This window comes from Protopterus annectens, chromosome 6.part0 (assembly GCF_019279795.1).
Source record: "Protopterus annectens isolate FY-2018-M chromosome 6.part0, PAN1.0, whole genome shotgun sequence".
NCBI lineage: Eukaryota > Metazoa > Chordata > Ceratodontiformes > Protopteridae > Protopterus > Protopterus annectens.
Genome location: NC_056737.1, coordinates 183,845,095 through 183,864,316, shown reverse-complemented (window position 1 = coordinate 183,864,316; position 19,222 = coordinate 183,845,095).

The following is a 19,222-nucleotide window of genomic DNA, read 5'->3' as shown; positions in this document are numbered from 1 at the left end:
TGTTACCATTGCCCTACTCAGAAAATCCTAGCTACTCTGTTGAATGTTTTCTCTGCATCAGGACACACCAACAATAGCAGTGTTTTCTTACACTCTGCTTCCATCATTGTTCTGTTAATGTTTTTAAAAGTTTACCCGTCTTCCGCAACACCACATTGATCCATATGTATAATTTTTGGACAATGCATTTGCCATTCTGTTTATTGATATTTGATTACTGGGAAAGTCCAACTGGGTATAAACCCATTTTCAGTCTAAGCCCAGGGAGAAAAGCTTCAAATTATTACAAAACATTTTAGGAACAATAGTTTTACAATCTTCAAAAATAAAACAAAAACATCTGCAGTTGAAATAATTATAACAATTTAGATGTAATATAAAAGCAGTTAAAAATCGATACGTTATATCATAATCATTTAATATTTAGAGAAATTTTAGACGGTATGTAGAGAAATTAAAGGTTAAGTTAGTATAATACAATTAGGAGTTGTAATATCAAGTGAGGGAAAACAGGCTTATGGTATATTTACAGAGAAAGTCAGGAAAGAGGATTAGCTAGCAGTAAGGAAATAAGTGAAGGGAGAGTGAGGAGGTGTAGGGAATGAAATAAGGAATGAAGATGTGCTTGTTCATATTTAGGAATATAATTCATCCTGGTTTTGAGCAAGAACAGAGCCAGATTTTAGCTAGGAAGTCTTTCAGAGTGGTTTTGAAAGATGGGAGGGAGGGTATATACCTGATAGATTCAGGTAAGGAGTTCCAGGACTTATCAACTTTGTATGAGTACAGACAATGCTCAGCATATTTGCGAGGTTTGTAGACAGGAGTTTTTGGTCACTGGATTGCAATGACCAGCTATGAACATAGTTGTGTAGAATGTTTGTTTCTTTTTTTTAGTGCTGGAGAGGCAGATGAATGCTGGATAATTTTATAGGTTGTAAGAAGTTGTGTATATATTAGTTGATTTGGCAGTTTTAACCAGTTTAGGCTTTTCAATTCTATACAGTGGTGGGTTCTGAAAGGGATATGTGCTGCAAATTTAGCAACTTTGTTTACAGCATTGTTCAAGTTTTAATTTTTGGGAAGTCTGGAAGTTAGTAAGGATGGGAATGCCATAAAGAAGAGTGGGGATGAGATAAGTAGTGGCAAGTGTAATTATAATCGTGGTTTAAAATTGAAAATCTGTCTATATGAAGCTGTGTCTGAAAGGTTTTTACCCTCTTTGGGTAATACAGCCACCATAGCTTTCTTCCAAGAAGCTGGTACTTCTCTTTTAAAATATTGCTATACAAAACTTTCTAATCTTTATCTTGTTGTTACCTGCTAACTTCCAAACTTCTACAGAAGTGCCATCTGTTGATGGAGACTTCCGTGTTAAGTGATTACACATGATTTTTATCTCATTTCTTCCCATCTTAGCCATTGACTGATGAGCCTTATCTTTCTCTAACCTTGGCACAATTAAGTATTCCATAAATACTTCCCTTTTTCTTGGTTACCCCATTTCTGTTATTTATACAAATGTTGTTAAAATTATGTTATAGGATTTCTAGTTAGTTTTCTTGTCATAGGCTGCCTAAATTTGGTGCCAACTTATTTGACTGTCTGATGCCCAAGTCATTGTAATGAAAGTTTTTGTGTTCTGGAGGGTTACCAAAAAAATACTTGCTTAACAGAAATTTTTCTAAACTCATGCAGACTATTCAAATACTCCCTTATTTTTCCTTCATCACATCTTGTTGTATGATATTCCCCTTCTGCAGCGTACTTTCATTTTTGTCAGTGCCTCAAAATAATTTCTGTTACTACTTACCCAAATCTCCTGCGTCTCTCGTTTCTTCCATGTTTTAAATATTGATTACAATTTAACACACTTACTAGCTATCCATTTTGAAGAGTTTCTGTCTTACAAGTCATTTCTATTGCCCATCCCTTACATTTCTCTCTGCTAAACAAAATAGGAAAGTACCAGTGTCTCATTTTTACTTTATCATCCTGCATCTTTATTTCAGTTTTTATTGGTGCATGATCTGAAATAATTATTGGATGTGTCTCAAAGAGTTCAATTAAATATAAATGCACGTATAAAATATAATTTCTGTCCAGTCTAACCCCATTATTATTCCCTTGGGAATAATGTGTAAATTCTGTCCAAGTTCGTGCTATTGAAGTCACATCTTCCACACCAAATATTATCATATATTTATTCAGAAATCTCCCCTTTTTAATATATTTGCCTTCTATCATCCTCTGATACAAATTCACAAATGTCAAACAGGTTCTAGTCCCCACACAGAAGATGAAAGCTTATTTCCCCCAAAATTCTTAATCTCATTAATAATAACTTTAGATGGAATATAAATGCATACCAGCATAATCCTCCTTCCCTGCCAATAACCCTTACTGTCACACATCTGGGAGCATGTCATGTGATCGAGCATAATTTTGGTGAATGCAAAAAGAGCAAGTGCTGTTGGCTGAAATTACGTTCAATGACAGTGGAGTTTGCTTCCATCTCCACTGTTGTGTGACCTCAAAGATGGTATTTGTACGTCGGGGCAAGGGTGTCCCCCCACATCTGGACTGCAAGAGGGCTTGCCCCTCTGCTAAAATCAAGTTGTTCATCAAAGGTAGTTTCGACAAAAAATTTTGTTTTTTTTTCCCCCATTTGAAATTACCTTTGAGTTCACATGAATCCCAGACATCTACCAATACTGTTTTTTTTTTCCTCTTGTGTCATTACTCAAATGCTCATTTATATTCACATGCATTTCCTGTAGCAATATAGGGATGTTCATCTTGTTTCACTGTTGCAGTCATTACACTTGGTTTATCCTGCTGGCAGGCTACCCGCAGTCGGCCTGAATTCCAAAGTCTTGGTCCAGCTTAGGTTGCTGTCACCTCTTCCCTGACGTCAGTGTGCCAGGGGTATAAAAGATGCAGTCGACTCCATTTTCTTCAGTCTTTCTTGCCGCGCGGTGCCTGAGGCAAAAGCAGTTCGCAAGTGCCGGTCAGCCGACTCCTGAGATTTTCGAAATCTAATTTCAGATCTGAAGTCTTCATTACAGCTAAGTACCCCATTGGGGAAACTTTTTTCTTGCTCCAGACCGATGTCAGAAAAAGTTAACAATTGTATTTCTTGTGGGAAGCAAATACCTCATAAGGATTTTCACTCTTACTGTATTCCTTGCCTAGGCCCTGACCACGACGTTGCTTGTTGTCAGTTTTGTGCTAGATTTAACCAATGCACTATTAAGCGTCGGTACGATTTTGCCTTTCATTACTTTGGCCGCAGATTCAATTATACAATGCCGGCGGAACAGCCGATGACCGGAATTTATAAAAAATGCAAAGATAAAGACAAGGACAGGCATCTGAGGTCCAAAACCGACGATGAGGCTTCCTCTAAGCTAGTCATTGGTTCGCCGGTTCTCAGTGAGGCACTTTCGCAGCCCCTGACACCCGGTACCTCAGAGCCACAGGCCACCTCCGACTCCCACGTGGAGCCGACTGGGCCTCTGGAAACTCAAGGTATTGGATCCCCGGAAACTATTCCCTCAGATGGGTCCGGAGCTGCTGTGCAGGCATCAGTTTCTGAGGGTGTTTTCAGACCTACACAGTTATATGTAAAGCCATCTTCAGCTTCAAAGCCAAAGACTAAAGCAGCTCTAAAGACAAAGAAACAAGTACAGCATTCTCCAGTACAGACTTCCATGCCTAAAAAACAGATGCTCAAAATGGCCGAAGACCTTATTACTTTGATCAGAGGTTCCCATCCCCCTCCTGATAAGAGGCGTAGGCAAGAGACAGAATATGAATCTTCAGATCAGGTTTCCATTTCCTCTGATTCCGCCTCTGATCAGGAATACTTTCTTCCTCTCTATGAGGATTCTGATGCTGAAGAATCTATTCCTTCAGCTTCTCCTCCTGAGGATTACTCTTTTGGGGAAACCCTGCATACTATGAGGGAGCACTTTCATTGGGAGAGCCAGGATTATTCAGAATCTAAGAAAAGGCTCAGAGATTTTCTTTTACTTCCTCAGCACAGGCCCCTTGCTATTCCCCCTGTTCTGGACATTGTAGATGATGCTTTTTCAGAGTCCAGCCTGTCTCCAGACTCCATACCCCCTGCACCCGTTAAGCCAGACAGGTACTACAGGGTTCCAGATTCACATACATTTCTATATAAAAACCCTGCTGCTGACCCAGAAACTATATCTCAGGGTCCCAAAGGGGTCAAGGCTTCCACTGCAAAAAACCCTGTTCCCTCTGATAGGGATTCTAGAGCACTGGACAGATGGGGAAAAAAGTTTACACTTCTGCTACCTTGGCTGTAAGGGCTTTAAATTGTCAGTTTCATATGCTTAAATATCAGCAATACTTAATGTCACTGTTAAAACAGAAAATGTTGACAAATTCTGAATGTGCTGAAAACAAGGAAATGCAGGATTTATTGCATGCAGCTGAACAAGTGGGAAAACCTACTTTGCAATGTGGTTTTGATTCTTTGGAGGCTGCTTGTAGGGCCGCTGTAACGGGTTCTGTGATTAGGAGGCATACTTGGTTAAAGGAACAGAATCTGCCTGATCATGTTAAAGCAAAATTATTAGATGCTCCATTACAACATGATACTTTGTTTGGTGTTAAGGCAGAAGAGTTGTTGAAGAAAATGGAGGATAAAGCGAAATCTATGCAGACAGTTAAGGATTTCTTACAGGTACAGCCACCCAGATTTAGCAGGAACTGGCCTTCAAAAAATTGGTCCTTTCCAGTGTCAGGCCGCAAAGAGGCAGATACAGGTGCCCTAGAGGCAGATGCCAGCCCCAAGGCTTATACAAGCCTAAACAATGGGGTGCTTCTACCTTCAAAAGCGGAGAAGACAAATCTCAATCTTATAGGAAACCGTCCCAATGATTTTCCTCTACCAGTACGAAGCACTTATCTTTTGGATGCTCCCTTAGGGGGAAAACTAGCACTTTTTATTCACAAAACTGGCACATGATCACCCAGGGCAAATGGGTCTTGAATATAGTATCTCAGGGTTACAGGTTCCATTTTCACACCCTGACAAAGGCAAAAGGCATGCCAGACCTGCTACACAATCAATGGGCAGAGGCACAAAAGCAAGTTTCATCCCTCATGGACATGAGGGCCATTCAGTGAGTTCCACTACAGGGGCAGGGACAAGGATTTTACTCACAACTTTTCTTGGTACCCAGAAAGGACAAAGCCTGGAGACCAATACTGGACCTGTCTATTCTAAACACTTTTCTGGATGTTCCAAAATTCAAAATGTTAACTCTGCAGCAGCTTCTGCCCATGCTGGGCAAGAAGGCTTGGCTTGTAACCTTGGACCTAAAAGAGGCATACCTACATGTCCCAATCAGACAATCTTGCAGAAGATACCGCAGATTCATAGCTGGCTCAATGCACTACCAATTCTCTGCACTGCCCTTTGGCTTATCTACTGCACCCAGGGTCTTCACAAAATGCCTGGCACCAGTAATTGCTTTTTGCAGACAAAGAGGAATTCAGATATATCCCTACTTGGACGACTGCTTTATTCAAGCAGAGAACAAGGACATTCTACTAAGTATCGGGCGTTTGTAAAAAGATTGCTAATTTGCCTAGGGTACACAGTAAACAAAAATAAATCAAAACTAGTACCCTCTCAAGAGATAATATTCCTGGGTGCAAGCTTAAATACAACTGCCCAGATGGCTTATATCATGCCAGACAAACAAAGGCAACTGACTTGTTACTTCGAAATGTTGGCAACAAAAACCCAGTTATCTGCAAGAAAAATTCTGCAGGCTTTGGGCTTCATGGCATCCTGCATTCTGTTAATTCCATATGCAAGACTGCATATGAGGAAACTACAATGGTATCTAAAAAGTGTTTGGTCTCAACATTGCCACAGCCTGGAAAAACTAATTACCCTCATTCCCTGCCTGCAACAGGCTTTTCGATGGTGGGCACAGGCCTGTCGCCACAACAAGGGACAGCCTTTCACTTTACCCACTGCCAGGCAAAAAATAACAACAGATGCATCAGATTATGCCTGGGGGGCCCACATGGCAGGAAAATGTATTCAGGGCACATGGCCCACAAGCCAAATGCATCTTCATATCAATCTAAAAGAAATGCTGGCTGTCCAGAAAGCTCTGACAGCTTTCAAGGATCTGCTTCATCCAGGACAACTGCTAATAAAGACGGACAATACTATAGTCATGTGGTACATAAACAAGCAGGGAGGCATGCATTCCTACCCCCTCTGCAGACAAGCCATGATTTTGTGGAACACAGCATTGACTTATCAAGTACACCTACAAGCATAATTCTTGCCAGGAAAGACAAATACTCTGGTAGACTAACTAAGCAGAAACCTCATGGATCCTCACGAGTGGAAACCAGATCCTCAAATTTTCAGCATGATAACAAGGAAATGGGGATGCCCAGACATAGATCTATTTGCCTCCCCTCACAACTGCCAACTACAAAGATTTTGTACAAGGACTTACCACAAGCTAGCATGGAAAGTGGATGCTCTGTCATTCAGCTGGAAAAACCTTACAGTATATGCCTTTCCTCCACTACCTCTCCTCCCCAAGGTACTCCTAAAGGTCAGACAAGAGAAGCCAAAAATTATCCTTATTGCTCCAGACTGGCCACGCCAGCACTGGTACCCAATCCTAAAGAGCTTGTCTCAAGGCCCAGCCTGGACATTACCTCAAATTCCTTTTACTGACCCAACAAAGCAATCAGATACTGCACAGCCAACTCAGAACCCTAAATCTGGCTGCATGGCGGATAATGTAACCATTCAGAGCACACCTCTCTCCAAATCAGTTATGGACGTTATTCAGGAGGCCCAGCACCAGCAAATCATATCCAGAAAAGTAGAAGAGATTCTGTGCTTGGAACCAGGCACAAGGAATTTGACATGCTTGTACCAAATATTCCTCAGATTTTACAATACCTAACTAAGATGCTGGACAAAGGTCTATCCTTTTCATCGATTAAGATCTATGCCATTTCAGCTCATTACAATACGGACTCACCTATTTTTTCACATCCACTACTAAGGCAGTACCTCAGAGGGGCCAAAAACATAAGACCCTCAAGAAGAGCACCAATACCTGCATGGGACCTCAATTTTGTCTTGGAAAAACTCACGCTGCCTCCTTTTGAGCCAGCCAATACATCTGAGATAAAATTCTTATAATGGAAAACAGCTCTGCTCTTAGCAATTACTTCAGCAAGAAGAGACTCAGAGTTACAGGCTCTAATGGCGTTTGAACCTTACATAATTTTCCATCTGGACAGGGTTTCTCTGAGGACAAACCCAACATTTATGCCTAAGGTAGTGTCCAGTGTGGCTCTTAATCAAACAATTCACTTGCCTACCTTTTATCCAAACCCACAGAATAAGGGGGAGAGACTACTACATTCTTTGGACATACACAGACAGCTACGCTTCTGCTTGGACAAAACTAAAGCTTTCAGAAATCTGAGCAACTCTTAGTGGCATATGCTGCAGGATCTCAAGGAAAAGCTATCTCAAAGCAGACTATTTCCAAATGGATAGCCCACTGCATTCGTTTCTGCTATTCTCAACATGGCAAATCAGTGCCTAAGGGCATCAGGCCACACTCAACCAGAGCAGCAGCTACTTCAGCAGCCTTCCTCAGAGGAGTACCAACCAAGGACATTTTGGAGGCTGCAACTTGGACTTCAGTGCACACTTTTACAAAGCACTACCACTTACCTCTTTACTCTAAATCCACAGCAGGCTTCGCCACTGCAGTTCTGCAGGGCCTCATAGCCTCTCTTAATTCTATTTAGGCCCAGCCATCCAACTTCAGCTTTGGGATTCAACCCAAGTGTAATGACTGCAACAGTGAAACACGAACATAGTACAGTTGTGTACCTACCATAAATGTGGATGTTCGAGTGTATTCACTGTTGCAGTCTAGGTTACCCACCCACCATCCCCCTTTCTTTGCTGGGACTTATGTGTACTTCTCTATTCTATACAACCTATGTGGTGTATTTGCTTGTAGATGAAGATTATGTTTTATTTTAGTGCATGCTCTTTTATTGGCATAATTTCTTAGCCTACCCTTTGGGGGGGCACCTGACACCTGGGGCAAGAAAAACTGAAGAAAATGGCGTCGGCTGCATCTTTTATACCCCTGGCGCACTGACGTCAGGGAAGAGGTGAAAGCAACAGATGCCGGACGAAGACTTTGGAATTCAGGCCGACTGCGGGTAGCCTGCCAGCAGAATAACCCAAGTGTAATGACTGCAACAGTGAATACACTCGCACATCTTCATTTATGGTAGGTACACAACTGTACTTTCCCTGTAAACGCACTCAAAATAAGAGTTCTGTTAATACTATCAAATGTTCACCTATCTTTAATAAACCTACTATATTATTCTTGGCAATATTTTTGCCATTCATTTTACTACAATTATCATAAGCACTTTGTAGTTATGATGTGGACATGAAATGCGTTTGTATGACCCTGGATCAAGATGAACTTTTCCCTCCTATGGTATAATTACCACTATAGCTTTTACCAAGTCAAGAGCATATACCTATTGAACCAGAGGAGAAGTCGTGAATAGCAATTAATAAAGAGCTAAAGGATTTTATCTGAGAGGGAAAGACGGCAAGCATCAAGTGGGATAAGCTTATTCTTCCAATAGAACAGGGCAGATTGGGATTACCTGATTTGAAGGGGTATTTCAGCAACACAGTTAAGGCTGCTATACATAGCACAAGCAGAAAACTGTAATTCAAAGTGGAAAGAGATGATCAAACAGGGAGCTCAAGAAAAAAGGAGAGACTGGGATTTTGGATGCAGACTTTTAAGGAGAATGGCAGTAATCATACAGAATATTATATTCATAAAGTAGCAGATAGTATTCTAAGATCTAAACCAACATGGGAATGGAGAAAGGAGATTCTGCCAATAGGGATGACTGCAATTAGAGATACAGACAATAGGCAAGAAGGAGCTGGAATTTATTGGAGAAAACTGGCAAAGGAACACTGATAAAGAAGCACTCATGTCAGCAGAAGGAATTGCTCTTGAGAAATCTTTAACACCATTATTGAATTATCACTTGCAAGATGGGCAAACTTACATTTATATCCAAGAAAACAAACCATATGAACTTGTTCACAGTTACAAACATTGTACATCACAGATATTCTTTTGTACAATATAATCAATCCAGACTACATAAATTGGTCAGTTCCTGCCTTCCATTAAACCTCATTCCTCCTCCAAAACATTTTTTGGCATGTATTGTTCCCACAGTTATTTTTTCTATGTAATTTGCTCCTACCTCTTTCTAATGACCCCATTTCCAGTTCTCTTATCTTGGTTACAATATTCACTACTTCAAATACGGTTGGTTTAGACTTTGATTTCCATTTTCTAGAAATTGTTTTTTTGGCATCCCAGAATTAAACTTAACAAGGCCTCACTATGTGTAAACAATTCAGATTCTGTATCCTAGATAAAAAAAAAAATTCCTTAGCTACATCCATTTGCTTGCCAAGTATTTCTAATGGAATACATGCATTTAATCGATTGTCAATATTCCGATTTACCAAATGTTGAAAGCAGTGAACCCAGTTCACACAAGGTCGAATTTTCAAAAAAACGAATCCAGGAACACTGAATGCTAGCTAGGATTCGGCATTGTAGCATTTGACATTAGTAATGTGAATGTGATGTAATTCGCACACTGTGATAAACGAGCGTCCATCCCTGTACACAACACTGAGGCATCTTTACGTGCATAGAATCCAGACAGCCCACTGATGTATGTACTAGTGGTGAATTCAAACACAGATTGTATGTATCTGCTATTTATCGCAGATTCTGAGCCAAAATGTAGGTACGATCAGGCAGGACTGTAACCCAAATATCCATTTACTTACAGATGGCTGAGGAGGATAGTGTGGGTCATAACCCCGGTGTGTTAGGAAATACGTACACCACTGAGAAGACCCAGAAGGGGAAGGACATACTGTTCATAGAGGGCTACCAGTACTACCATGAGAAATGTGTTGGCGTGAAGCACTACTGGTGCTGTATACGTAAGAGCAGAGACAACTGCAAGGGTCGATACATTACTGAATGTGGAGGTAATGGACATGTGCTGTGTAAGAGTAGTGCACACTTCCATGGATCTGACCCACTACAGTCTGAAGTGTGTCAGGTCTGTGATAGGATAAGGAAAAGAGGACATAATTCTGTAAAGGACCCATGCAAGATAGTATCTGAGGTACTGGCAAGTTACCTCAACAGCTGTGGTTAATGAATTGCCGAACAGTAAGGCACTGAAGGAGAGTGTAACATGGATTAGACACAGGAAGAAGGTTGCCATGTTCCGGGATCTGCAGTCCTTGCAGGACCTACGTAGCGATATGCTATCCCTGAAGAACGGAAGCTGGGTGACAGTGTGCAGGGTGTCCAGATAGTAGTACTAACAATGCTGGATAATCTAAGACTGTTGTGTGTATTTGAGTTCCTTCTGGTGGATGGTACCTTCCCTATCACTACTAGGGAGTGCAGGCAAGTATATACCATCCATGGCCCACTGGACCTGTCACTCTCAAAGAAGGTAGTTCCTTTGGTGTACGGCATCCTGCCATGTAAGAGTGAAGAGTGCTATAACCAACTATAGGTGATGGTGTTGGGTTTGTGTGGGAAACATGGGCTGCAATTGAGGTCAAATATGGTGATGTTGGACTTCAAGAGTGGTGCTGTCAATGCAATCCAGGTGTCGTTACCAGATAATGTCACTAAGGGCTGTTGGTTCCACTTCTGCCAAATCATCTGGAGGTAGATATAGAGGGTACACCTGGTTAAGGAGTTCAGAACTGATGCAGCATTTGCTAGTTTATGTAAGCAGTTACCTGTCCTTGCATTGGTCAATCCTGCATATGTCAGTGAGACATTTGCAGATATTGAGAGGGAATTCCCTGAGCTTGGCCAGCAAGTGTGCATGTTTTTCAAGGAAAACTACTTGATAGATTGGCCAAGATAATATGGTATGAGGGGTTTAACGGTGGAAAGGCAGCCGCCCCTGTTTGAGGTTGCATTTTAGAACCAGTATGACACAACTGGTTTGGGCTATCCCCGCACACAGAACGCTGTGGAAGGGTGACATAGGTGGTTAAGGAGCCTAATGGGTAAACAGCGGTTGTTCCTGTTAGATGTGCTACATGCTATCCAACCTGAACAAAACCATGTGGAGGATCTAAAGTCCAGGTGCATGTCAGGGTTACCTAATACCCCTAAGCGGCATAAAGGAGCATGCGTTCCAAAACCTTTTGGAGAAACGTGATGAAATGACACCACAGGGATTTATCAGTTTACTGGCACAGCATTGCTCCTTCTGATAGATAGTGTGTAGGGGACATGTTTTCAGTGGTTATATGTTCTGTCACAGAGCACGGGTGTACGTATGTTCTTTAATTTCACAGTGAATGTTTCGGTTAATGTGTTCATTCCACAACCACGATTGCATGTGTGTAAAATAAAAAAAAAAAAAGAGATGGCACAATGTGTTTGTTACAGTAGTGACGGACAGCAGATGCACACCGTTTTCAGCACAGTACTTTCCGGAGTATCTGCAAAGGATGTGCGCCTGTGTATATATACACGTCCTGTATCATTCGACATTTCTTGAGTGCACAATTCGGCATTCTGTTGTTTCGAACATGTCTTTTTCGGCAATTCCATTCAGAAATTTTAACGTTTGGCTAACATTTGTTCGTTTAAATGCATGTACTCCTTTTCTGACACAGTACTCTTTATGGAATTTATCTGCCAACTCATTACACTTCCAAAAGATTTGTTCCCAGTTATCTTTCTTCCCCATCACACCTCCAAAATTTTTCATCTACCTTCCCATTGTTTCTTTGAGTTGCTTATCTGTCTGTCTTCCCAGTCTTTTTTAACCTCCTCTCATTGATTCCTATAGTTATTGTGCAATATTTTATATGCCCTGCTAATTATTCATTTTTAAACAGTATTGTTTGTTCTAGATTCATCTTAAAACTCTTAACAGTTAAGGTCTTTCACATAGGGTTCCCTTATCCCTTTCTGTTTACCTATACTCTGATACGAAATCTCTTATAAGGAAGGAAGGTAGTCTCTAGTCTGCAGTCCAAATATCTTCTTGGCCTTTTCTCACTCTCTTACCTTTCCCTCCCTAGTTATTTGTTCCCAATACCTTGGTTCCTTTGCCAGTTTCCTCCAGTAAATTCCAGCCCCCTCATGCCTATTCTCTGTACGCCTAACTGCAGTCATTCCTACTGACAGAATCTCTTTTCTGTATTTCTTTCTTTAGTTATTAGAATACTTTATGCTTCTTTATGAATATAATATTCTGTATGATTGTTATTCTCCTTAAGGAACTGCATCCAAATCCCACTGTCTCCTTGGGTTTTGAATTTCTCCCTACTTCATCATCTCATTCCACTTTGAATTGTAGCTTTTTGCTTGTGTTAATTATGAGAGCCTTAACTGTGTAGTTCTAAAATATCCCAGCAAATCAGGTAATCCTAAACCTCCTTGTTCGATTAGAAGGATCAATTTATGCTCGACTCTTGCTCTCTTCCCTTCCCAGATAAAATCCATCAACTCTTAATTACTATCCTCAAAATTCATCTGGCAAATAAAAGTCTGCCCAACCTGTGCATAAAATGAAAGGGGCTAAAAACAGTTTTACTGCTTGTATTTTGCTATCCAGATCCATAAACCAGAGCTTACAGTTTCTCAGTTTTTGTATTATTGTTTGTTTAGTCTCTTACCACATATCCTTAGCTGCCATAATAAAATCTTTTTTTTAAGCCATACTCCTAAATACTTAATTTTATCATATACCCATAATATGGGTATTGCTGAACTAGTTCATGTTTGTGTACATAGTTTATAGTTACAGCCTTTGTTTTATCTTCACTAATTTTACATCCTGAAAAAAAAACAGACTCTGGCTCAGAATATTCCACAACACTGAGATGTCCTTTTCTGGTTTTATCAGGTACAAAATAATATTGTAATATTGTCTGCAAATAAAGCCAACTTTTCTTGATTACCATACCAATTAAATCTTTCAATTTCAGAGTCCCTTATTTACTTTGTGATTCTAAATATAATGCAAACAACAAAGGGGAAAGAGGATGCACCCGTCTGTTTCCTCTGTTCAGGCACAACTTATCGTTCTTTCCTAACATTCTGCTTCCCACTGGCTCATCATTGTTCTGTTATTGTTAAACATTGCTTCCCCTCCAGAAAACCACATTGATTTAGATATATCACTTTTGGCAACACGTTTGCCATTCTTTTAGCCATCATAGACATAAATACTTTACAGTCATAATTTAATAGGTCTATATGAAGCCTGGATCTGATGAGTATTTACCATCTTTGGGTTTTACAGACACCTCAACATTTTCCAGGATGTTCGTGGTTCCTCCTTTTAAAATGCTGTTAAAAAATAAATTCTTCCAGATCTTTATCACTTTCTTCACTCCTAGCATCCAAACTTCCACAGGAATATTATCTATTCTTGGAGACATTCCTCCAGGCTGATTGTACATCACCATTTTTATCTCATCTCCTCCTATCTTAACTATTAATTGTTGAGCCTCATCCATCTCTAACCTTGATATATTTAAGTCTTCCATAAATATTCCTATTTTTGTTTTTTTTTTCTTTATTTCCACATTTCTCTGCATTATACAATTTTCTATAAAATCACCAAAGTATCTCTCGTACCTCTACAGGATCTCTGGTTATTTTTCTTATTATAGGCTCTCTAAGTTTGGAAACATCCCCTTCTACTTTTTGTTGCTGAAGTCATTGTGCTAAAAGTTTTTGTGCTTCTGGAGTTATCAAAAAGCAGTTACTTAACAGCCATCTTTCTAAACATGTACATATTATCCAGGCACTCCCTTATTTTCTCTTTAGCACTCTAGAGTTGTGCCTTTTGATCTGTGATATTTTTTCCAAACATTTCTTAAACTCCATAATAGCAGTTTTAGCTGGAATATAAATACATACCAATGTAATCCTGATGATCTTCATGTTTCACTGTTGCAGTCATCACCTGTGTTAGCCCTCGGCTGGCACGAATACCAGAGTCAATGTTTTTCTGCGTCTGCTGCTGTTGCTTGCTGACTAACATCAGGTCATCAGTGCTATAAAGCAAGGCAGCCGATGCCATTACCCCAGTCTTTCTTGCCGTGGAGCCCGTAGCAGAAGCAGTTCGCAAGTGTGCCTGTCGGTCCCTACCAGAGTTTGAATTACAGCTGAAAACATCTAATGCTAAGTACCCCATTGAGGATCCTTTTTCTTGCACTAACCGATGTCTGAAAAAGTTAATTGTCTCGCCTGTGGAAAGCAAATCCCACACTGAGACTTCCATTCATACTGCATCACTTGTTTAGGCCCAGACTACAATGTCCCCCGTTGCTGTTTCTGTGCCCTCTTTAACGCGAGAATAATTCATCATAGAGCTCTTATTGTAGCCAGGTATTTTCATCATCTGTCTTTGCATTCCAAAATGGTGTCCATCAGCCAACAATCCGTAGGCTTTACGAAAAAATGTAAAGATAAAGATAGAGACAGACCACACAAGGCTAAGCCTTCCGATGACTGTACCACTAAGCAGGTCGTCAGTTCTCTGGAATTCAGTGAGGCACTTTCGAAGCCCCTGATGCCCGATCCAATACCTTCTCAGGCCTCTACCGAGACCCTTTCGGAGTCCAGTATGCTGCAGAAATCTTCTTCATCTTCCGAGACTTTGGTTGTCTCTGCCTCTGTTGGGTCTGGAGCCATAATGCAGGCACTGGCTTCCAAGGAGGTTTTTCACACTACCAAATCTAGACAAAAAAAGTCTTCTCATCTGACTACCATTTCTCTCAAACTGATGGATACTCTTAGGCCTAAATCAAGGCCACTCCTAGGAAATCTACCTCTAACCACCATCTTACTCCTGCTCCACCACCCCAAGCTCAAATGCTTAAAATGGCGGAGGATCTTATCACCCTTATCAGGGTTAGTCAGGCCACAACTTCTAAAAGGAAAAGAGACCCTTCTGAAATCCTGATAGAACAGGATTTTGATGAGTTTAATTATTCAGATTTTAAAGAAGAAGAACAACCTCTGACTGCTTATGAAGATTCAGATGCAGAGGAATCCATTCCTTCTGCCTCCCTACCAGAAGATCTTTCCTTTGGGGAAACCCTTCACACCCTCAGCGAACATTTCCACTGGGAATCCCAGGGCTTCCTCAGTCTAAGAAAAACTAAGATAGTTTCTAGACCTGCCCCAGCACAGACCCTTGGCCATCACCCCTATCTTAGAGGTGGTGGATGATGTCTTCCATGAATCCAGCTTAGCCCTGACGCCCTCCCGCCTGCTCCCAGTAAACCTGACCGGTATTACAGAGTACCGTATTCTCACAAATACCTGTACAGAAATCCTGTTGCAGACCCAGAGGTCATTACACAGGAACTAAAAGGAGCTAAGGCTAATTCTGCAAAGAATCCTATTCCTTCTGACAATGATTCTAGAGCTCTGGACAGATGGGGTAAAAAAGTATACACCTGTGCAACCTTGGCTATCAGAGCACTCAACTGTGAGTTCCACATGTTAAAATGTCAACAACACACTTTGGAACTATCAAAGCAAAAAATTTCAACCTTTCCTGACTGTGCCAATTCTAAAGAGTTAGCAGATTTACTGCACTCTACTTGTCAAGTGCCCAAAAACTCCTTACACTGTGAATATGACACCCTAGAAGCCTCAAGCAGGGCAGCAGTGTCAGGATCTGTCATTAGGAGACCTGCATGGTTGAAGGAACAACCTCTTTCTGATCATGTCAAATCTAAATTAATTGATGCACCCTTGGATAAGGACTGCTTGTTTGGAGTAAAAGCAGAAGAGGTGCTTAAAAAGATGGAAGACAAAGCAAAATCTATGAAAACAGTATAAGATATCTTTCAGGTACAACCTCCTATGTTCAACAGGAATTTTCCCTCAAAACACTCCTCCTTTCCTGCACCTAGCAGACAGAGGCAAGGTAACCCAGGCTCCTACCCCAGGGACAGCAGAGAACAAAACAGTGGACCACATCCGCTCCAAAAGCAGGGAGTTCTAAGCCATCCCTCTATGGCAAAAACTCTAAATGACTCCCTCTCCCCTCTCTGCCCTCTTTTCACTCATGAAAAATTAGGAGGAAGGCTCTCCCTCTGCAAAGAAAATTGGTTTTCTGTAACAAAGGACCAATGGGTCTTAAAGATCACTTTTCAGGGATACAAATTCTCCTTTAATGAATTCCCAATTCCAAGACAGTACCCAGACTTACCTCCAAATCAGTGGGCTGAGGCACTGAAACAAGTCCAAACTCTCATATCCCAAGGAGCAGTAGAACCTGTCCCCTTAGATCGAACAGGCAAAGGCTTTTATTCCAGACTATTCCTTGTTCCCAGAAAAGAGGGCACCTGGTGCCCCATCTTGGATCTATCTATTCTTAACACCTCCCTGGTGGTCCCCAAATTTAAAATGCTAACTTTGCAGCAGTTGCTGCCTATGCTGACAAAAAAATGCCTGGTTAGTTACCCTAGATCTAAAAGATGCCTACCCTCCACATTCCCATAAAGGAATCCTGGAGGAAATTCCTTTGCTTCAGAGCAGGCTCACAACACTTTCAGTTCTCTCCGCTACACTTTGGCTTATCTACTGCTCCCAGGGTATTCCCCAAATGCTTTGCACCGGTCATAGCCTTTTGCAGACAGAAAAATATACAGATTTACCCTTATCTGGATGACTGCCTCATTCAGGAGGAGTGCAAAGAAAAGCTATTCAAGGACCTTTTCTTTGTCAAAACCCTCCTAACCTCCTTAGGATACACCATCAATGAGAAGAAATCAAAGCAAGCACCCTCCAGGAAGATCATTTTCTTGGGAGCACTACTGGACACAGCATCCCAAATGGCCTTCTTATCCCCAGAAAAGCAGAGCTTCCTGCCTGTCTATCCAGCTGGCTTCCAGAAGTCACCTCACTGTGAGGAAGTTCCTGCAAGCCATGGGGTACATGGCATCTTGCATCCTTCTAATTCCTCTGGCCATGCTTCACATGAGAAAACATCTGTGGTATCTAAAGAACCTTTGGTGTCAGCACTCTCAACCTCTAGAGACCTCTCTCCCTCTGATCCCCTGTACAAGGGCCGAGTTTCTCTGGTGGGCAGGGGCCTCTGCCAAGAACAAGAGTCTTTCCTTCACCCACCGCCCAACCGGGCAGATCATTACAACCGATGCCTTAGACATTACTTGGGGTGCTCACCTAGAAGGCAGGTGCACCCAAGATCATTGGAATACCCAGCACTTTCCCTTACACATCAACCAGAAGGAAATGATGGCAGTACAAAAGGCTCTGACATCCTTCAAACACCATCTCAAGCCAGGGTTTTTCCGTATCAAGACAGACAACAACACAGTAATGTGGTACATCAACAAACAGGGAGGGACCCAATCTTACCCTCTGTGCAGGCTAGCCATCAACCTCTGGCTGACAGCCTCTTCCATGGGATTACACCTAATAGCCCAATAAATACCAGGGATCAACAACACCCTGCTAGACCACTTAAGCAGAAACTTACTGGACCCCCGAAAATGCCAGTTCCATAGAAAAATCTTTTTACAAATCACTCAAAAGTGGGGGACTCCAGAGGTGGATCTTTTTGCTTTGCGTCTCAACCATCAGCTAAAAAGATTGTGTACCAGTGAGTATCACCACCAAGTGTGGAAGATGCCTTGACCTTCCCCTGGAACACCCTCTTTGTGTACGCATTCCCTCCTCTGCCTTTTATTGCCAAGGTATTGAACAAAATAAGGGAGGAGAGACCAAAGGCCATCCTTATTGCTCCAGATTAGCCCAGACAACATTAGTACCCCATACCACGCACCTTGACATTGCAGCGTCCCAGGCAGCTTCCCCTGATCTCAGACCTCTTGACTCAGGTGGGGTGGGAATGCTGCACCTAGACTTGTAGACTCTCAAACTATCAGCATTGCTAATACTCTAAAGGAAAACAAGGGGTCCCAGTTAAGCAAACAGGTCTTAGATATTATCACAGAGGCCAGAAGGCCCAGCACCAGGAAATCTTATGCAGGAAAATGAAAAAGATTCTACACCTGGAGTCAATCCAGAGGGGGCAATACCTCACAACCTTCCATCCCTCTTATCCTGGACTACCTAGCAGAGCTACTTAATAGGGACCTCTCCTTCTCTTCTATTAAAATCCATACCTTAACCATTTCAGCTTATTTTGATACAGATCAGCCTCTGTTCTCCCATCCTTTGATTAAACAACTCCTCAGAGGGGCTTCTAATATCAGACCTCCCAGAAGGCCATTCACGCCAGCCCAGGACCTGAATTATGTTTTGGAAAAACTAACATTACCATCCTTCGAAACTGCTGCTTCAGCATAACTAAGATATATCTCCTGGAAGACTGCTTTTTTCCTAGCTATCACCTCAGCCAGAAGGGTTTCAGAACCAGAGCCCTTCATCATTTTCCATGCAGACAGGTTCTCCCTGAGGACTAATCCCTCCTTTATGCCCAAGAAGGTATCTAATGTGACTGTCAACCAGGCCATACATCTACCCACCTTCTTTTCTAACCCTCAAAACAAGGGGGAAAGAATTTTGCACTCACTAGATGTGCACAGACAGCTCGGATACTATCTGTACCATACTAAACCCTTCAGGAAAACAGACCAACTACTTGTAAACCTTGCCCCATGGGCAGAGGGGAAGCCCATTTCCAAGCAAACCATTTCCAAATGGATATCACACTGTATCCATTTCTGCTACAGATTACATAGGAACCTCCCTAAATCTATTTGAACCAATTCCACTAGGGCAGCCTCCACTTCCACAGCATTCCTCAGAGGAGTTCCCACCAGGGACAACCTGGAAGCTGCCACTTGGACTTCTGCCCATAGCTTTACAAAGCATTACCACCTACATCTATTTTCTAAGGCTAGTGCAGTGTTTACCTCTTCAGTTCTACAGGGCATGCTGACCCATGCCTAGGTCTTTTACTAATCCTACCACCCCTCTCCTCAGCTTTGGGAATCCTCCCACAGGTGATGGCTGCAACAGTGAAACACAAAGAACAT